At 45.7% G+C, this 5077-nt stretch overlaps 1 long non-coding RNA gene across 5 annotated transcripts; it reads left to right on the top strand.

Moving 5' to 3' along the window:
- The first annotated feature begins 326 nt into the window (after positions 1–326).
- On the top strand, positions 327–4717 carry LOC123182737 (uncharacterized). Of its 5 annotated transcripts, none has more exons than XR_006492299.1 (7): positions 327–999; positions 1084–1500; positions 1583–1668; positions 2352–2586; positions 3080–3169; positions 3247–3828; positions 4413–4717. It is a non-coding gene; the product is annotated as an uncharacterized lncRNA (long non-coding RNA). The 5 variants fall into 5 exon arrangements; XR_006492296.1 differs by having other exon boundaries at positions 329–999; positions 2347–2586; XR_006492298.1 differs by having other exon boundaries at positions 1084–1668.
- Positions 4718–5077: the final 360 nt, after the last annotated feature.

Genomic DNA, 5077 nt, shown 5'->3' with positions numbered 1-5077 from the left:
ATGAAAAATAGCATGAGTACATAAGAGGATACAAGACATTGAACATATAAACCCTTCTAGCCAACCCGCCATCCCAGCGCCATCGACGTTTCCAGTGAATCCTATACGCTCGATGTGCCTCGCTGGCTGCTGTCAGCGTACGTTTCATGACCTGGTGAAAATCCAGACGCTCATTCTTCTGTACGCTGCATAATCGGGCTAGAGCGACTGACGGCTGGGCCACTCTTGTATGCAGGACCCGTCTCGCAGTCACAGCCCGCGTTTGTGCTTGGGTGGAAAAGAACGGGCTGGCAGCGCTTGTGGCCCGCACCGCGTCGATCCCATCCTCTCCCCGCACCGCGTCGATCCAATCCTCTCCAGAAAACCTAGCGCGTCAGGGGCGAATCCTCGAGCCCCACGTCCTCTTCTTCCCTTCCGCGCCGTCCTGCCTCCCCTCCCGCACCGCCGCCTTCTCTCCACGCCTCATCGTCGACCACCCTGGCATGTTCTTCTGGGCCTCTTCCCCGGCGCTCAAGGTGCAGCACGGCGCCGCTCCTCCGCACGGGCATGGCCACATCTGCCTGTGCTCGGCGGAAGGAGTGGCTGCGGTGATGGCAGATGTGTGAGGAGGAGGATGTCGTGGTCATGGCGGCGTGCAACACCAGGCTGCGGCGCTATTCGTCGCGGCCGAGGTGAGTGGCTGTGGTGTTGGCAGATGCATGAGGAGGAGGAGGAGGAGGAGGCCGTGGCCATGGCGGCGCGCGATGGAGGTCGTACCCGGCCAGCGCGCGGCACTAGGCTGCAAGGGAGAAAGAGAGAAGAAATAGGGGAGGGAGGCCCGACAACGGACGGGAGAGGGTTGCCGACTTGCCGGTCGGCGTCGGCCTGTGCCGGCGAGGTCGCTCGCCTGGCAGCCAAGGAGGGAAAGGCGACGGGACCGGCATCCAGGGCGGCGGCGGCGGCTGGACTCCAGAAGCTGGCCGAGGTGGTACTCGCCAAAGAAGCAGGCGGCAGCGCATGGTACAGAAGAGGGCACCCGTGTGATTTGTTCTCTGTTGTCAGTACAGTCACCCCATCACACATTTTTTTTTCTTACTGTTAAAGCTGGTGGCGCACGGGTCGGGTCAAGGCTGGTGGCGCACGGGGTGGGTCTGGACCGAAGGCCGGGGCCTGCGGGGGAGAGTGGTAGGGGTTGGTGCAGCGGCAAATACGGGATGGATGGGCCGTGATGGGAGGCTCGCCAGCCGAAGCAGCAGGAGCAAGAAGGCGGGGTCGGAAGTGGAGGGAGGCTCGCTGGCCGGTGCAGCAGGAGCAACTGCAGCTGCTGTTGGTCGGCCTGACGCACTGCCGCAAGTCCTCAACCATACCACCGCTGTTGTGGCCCGCACGCTCGACAGGAGCAGCTGCGCCGTCACTGGCGGCGAGTTCAACGGCCGCCGCCTCCTTTTCTCTTCAAATCCAGTAAGCCCTCCCCTGGGTGCATCAGGGGCTGTGGTTCCCTCAAGTACGGTGAAGCACCAGGTCGACCTGAGCTCCTCCTTCAACCTGTGTGTGTGATTTGTTTTTTTATGCACACATCTGAAGCTTTTTCCCCCTCGTCTAGATTTCTTCTAAAGTATGCTGATTGTTATTCCTTATAAGGGAGTACAATATCCGTTTGAAGACTCATTAGGCCCAGAATATTTGCTGGTAAGATACCATATTTCTATGATTCATCCATCTCTCTAATTCTGGCCTTACAGATCAACCTATCCCCCTGCACCATTCTAAATCTGGTGCTGCTACAGTTTTTTCCTTGCATGGATATATGTATGAGGTTTCTTTGTTTAGGTATATATTTCTGCCTCAAAAAAGTTTACATCTATTTTCTTGTTAGATGATTCTGCTTCTATTTGCTGGCTGTACTCAGGTTGCAGGAATGAGAATACTTATGAGATCACATGAATGAGATTTACACGTCCTCTAAAAGTTTCTCAAGTATGCTCCAAAATTGTATCATTGATCCCACACAATGGTTAGAATCCCCGTAGACAAGACCATATTTCACATTTTGTGTAGTCCAACCAATAATACAGATGGAACCTGATGATGATTTTCAATACATTGTGATAGTAGTTTCCTGCATCGATTAGCTAATGAGCCATCCTTTCGTTTTCAACTCGATGTGGTGCAATAGTTAAATAGATGTGTTCGTGCCATTTAGCCCCGACAACATTCAGTTCAGTTCAACTGTACATCTTTTGCCGGCCCCTTTTCTTGGTACTGATTGAGCTTTGTGTGTTAGTATTTTAATTTGACTGCATTTTTCCTTTAGTCCTTCCTCTTAGTGTATAATGATCCTGATTGTGCGAGTTTCTTTCCTGGCAGGGTAGTTATGATTCAGACCATTCCTTAACAAAATGCTTATATGGCCTGACGGTATGAGTTCAGCTTCAGACTGTCAAGTTCGCATCAAATTTATTGTTCCATTTTGGAACAGTGTACTTTCATGAGTATTTTTCTATTGAGTATACTTTCACAAATAATCTTACAAAGTGGAAGTATCAAGGAATTAATACATAGAAGTTACGACCATTGTTTCGAGTGATCTCTGAAGATGGATTGCAGGTAAGTGGATTAACAATTTTGTACTGATTCATGTTTCTGTTGAAGTGTAAGCGTAAAGGATATCATGTTGGGTTGCATTTCCATGTGGGGAATGGATATCCTAAACCTGAGAAAGAACCAATGCAGATGATAGTTTCTTAGGAATATGATCGTGTTGTTACAGTAAAGATGGTTGACCGTAGCACCTGCTATAGTTCAGTTTACTACTGGGAATATCATTCAGCCTCCGAACTATGTATTACAGCTACAAATTTGGCTAGGGAATCTGTCTCATTTTAATGTTGCAATGAAGTGGTTCGGATGCAGAGGGTTTTTTACTTCACTACTTTCTGACATATATAAGTTAATATTTGTTAGGTCTATTCCTGCCGAAATATGTATGAAATGTTTGTCAGTGTCCTCTTTTTTAATTGGTTTATATATTTAACTTCCATTTCTTAGCATTCGAATGAAATATACTAAATTGACTTTCATTTTTCTGTCCACTACTCAGAAATTTCACTAGAAGCATCAATGTTTGCTGGTGCTGACCTTTTCAGAGACTGCAGCCATGTGTTTGTCCAGTACATTATTTAGACATATGGTAACTTGTGCCTACCCTTTTAGTAGTCGCTATAGTTCAGATGCATTTGGGTCGTAAGCAAATTATATGATCTGCAGCGGTGCTGCCTCCAACCCATATATGGAGAAGGTTCCGTAAACTGTGTATTTGAATATGGCTGATTTGGAAAGGAGGAGGTCACTGGTTCATCTGCAAATGTGTGGACCTCCCTCCCTTTCGCTCGATTGCTCCACCTTGCTCCTTTGGCTGATTAACAGCTATTTCCGCAGCCCATGACGCTGGTTGAGGTTAGTCTTTCAGCATCTGTTTTCTTCATTACATGTCTTTTAAATTGCAGGATAGGCCCTTACAAACAATATATTTGCCTGATGGGTTTCCCTATTATGGCTCATGGTCATAGATGTAGTTTGCCTTTGCTGTTGTTGTTTCTCAATATTTCTATCCCACTATACTATATGTGTTTTGAATGTACCTGTATACGAAAGATGATTATCTCCATTATTATTGTTCGTACTACCATTTTTACCCAAGATTCAAAACACCTAATGTGTGCCCTTTTTTCAAGTATCTTTAATGCAGTCTATTGGTTCTTAACTTACTACCAACTACTAGCGGAGATAGCTTTCTGAAATAAGCATGCTAAGCGTGAACGTTGTTCTACTTACGGGAAGAACCCTCAGGTGATGATAGGTCATGGTTCTTTGCCATTTCCTTTACAAAATCGGTTGAATCTTGTGATTCTAAGTTAGTATCAAGTCCTATATACCTTTCTGTTTGTATAAATTCACAACTTTCATGGAAGCTCTTGAATTGTGAGTATTAATCTCAGGTTGCTGGGTATGTTTGCTGATAGTATGCTGCCATGCATCCACTGAGCAATTTTCTTGTGATGACACATTTCTAATCTTTCTCTTTGGGATATTGAAATATGGTTTGCCTTGGGAAATATCTGAGATAGGATCCATGCTACTTTATTTGAATTGCTTTTATGTTTGCACCCTTATTTTGATTTTATTTACGATGTTCTCTTTCTTTTGGTTGCTCGCATGTGTTTTTTGTTGCCATTATCCATCTAGAGATACATGCAGCGTCCAGATTGCTGTGATCATCCCCCATCGACAAAGCCATGGGGGATTTTTGGCTCTCTTCTATGTCTCTGTTCCAGTGATAAACTGTCGTTTGATTCTTTTTGTGTGTGGCATGTCTGCTTATTTTGGCCCCTGTTAATTGGTGCTAACTATGCTGGCCATTTGTGTGTGCCTAGGTCCTTGTGGGAGCTGCATACAAACCTGTGTGGATGTATTTGGTTGGTAGCTGCAACAGCCTGCCAATCCGATAAGAGAAGCTAGCCAAGGGGCCATCAGCAATAGTGTAGCTTCAGCATCCTGTCAATCGGAGGAGAGGCCAAAGGAGTCATCGGCAAGAAGCAACCTTATCCTAGAACTTGAAGTGGAGTAATGGTTAACAATGTTTGATGGATCATATGTTTTCTTTTGTTCACACTTGAGAGCTACAAGCATTAAGATGTTATGATAAATTATATAGCAAAGTTTGCTTTGTCCGTGGTCATATCTACATGTGTTAATTTATTTTCCTATAGTCGTATTGATATTATTATCCCTAGGAGTTGTCCCCTTTGTTCCTTATAGTAGCGTAATCAGAGCGAGAAATGTAAATGTGATTGAATTATGGTGTGGCTCCTACAAAAATACGTGAATGGGATCGGAATCATGAATTGTTTACTTTGATATTTATAACACATGTCAAATATATATGTAGTCAGGAAAAGGCGTTAATCTTTTTGTCCCTGTAGCAGATAATTCTCCTGTTACTTGGACAGACAAGTGCAAGGGGAAGTGTAGGTGGAAGGGGTCATTGTTTGACGCGGACAACAACATACAGGCCAGTGACCAATGAAACAAGATCAGC

The sequence above is a fragment of the Triticum aestivum genome, chromosome 1D, assembly GCF_018294505.1.
Source record: "Triticum aestivum cultivar Chinese Spring chromosome 1D, IWGSC CS RefSeq v2.1, whole genome shotgun sequence".
In the NCBI taxonomy this organism is placed as follows: domain Eukaryota; kingdom Viridiplantae; phylum Streptophyta; class Magnoliopsida; order Poales; family Poaceae; genus Triticum; species Triticum aestivum.
Note: the sequence above shows the minus strand (reverse complement) of the source record. Positions and strands in the feature narration are given on the sequence as shown.